This window comes from Hylaeus volcanicus, chromosome 5 (genome assembly GCF_026283585.1).
Source record: "Hylaeus volcanicus isolate JK05 chromosome 5, UHH_iyHylVolc1.0_haploid, whole genome shotgun sequence".
Classification (NCBI taxonomy): Eukaryota; Metazoa; Arthropoda; class Insecta; order Hymenoptera; family Colletidae; genus Hylaeus; species Hylaeus volcanicus.
The window spans coordinates 15,212,657-15,213,139 of record NC_071980.1 but is presented as its reverse complement, the minus strand read 5'-3'; positions in this window follow the sequence as shown (position 1 = coordinate 15,213,139).

Genomic DNA, 483 nt, shown 5'->3' with positions numbered 1-483 from the left:
AATTAAAAAAACAAATAATAATTTAGACTTCTTATGTAGAGTTTACAGAAATATCTATTTTATTTTTATAAATTTAAAATAGATTCTATGTAATAAATGATTTGTAAAAAGAAGTGAGATCCGATAAAAAACTTCAAAAAAGTAAAAAAATTACGCCAAGTACATGAAAAAGTGAAGGACTCAAGGAGTTATCATTGCAAAATATATTATATACGAAGCACGTCTAATCGTGATAAATGCACGCGTTCAACTGCATTAGTGTCTCGTCGCTTCCTACCGTCGGCTTTGTCGAACAGTTTTTTGTTTTATAACCGTCGTTGTTAGGAACAAAAATTCACATGAACTAAAAATGTATATTAAATAGAACGCAATAAAACAAAACGCATTACTGTTGTACGAACGGATCTTTCACTTTCCATATTATATTACTACTTACCTGCTCTTACATTAGAACGGATCACCAAACGGACTGCAAGACGCCAT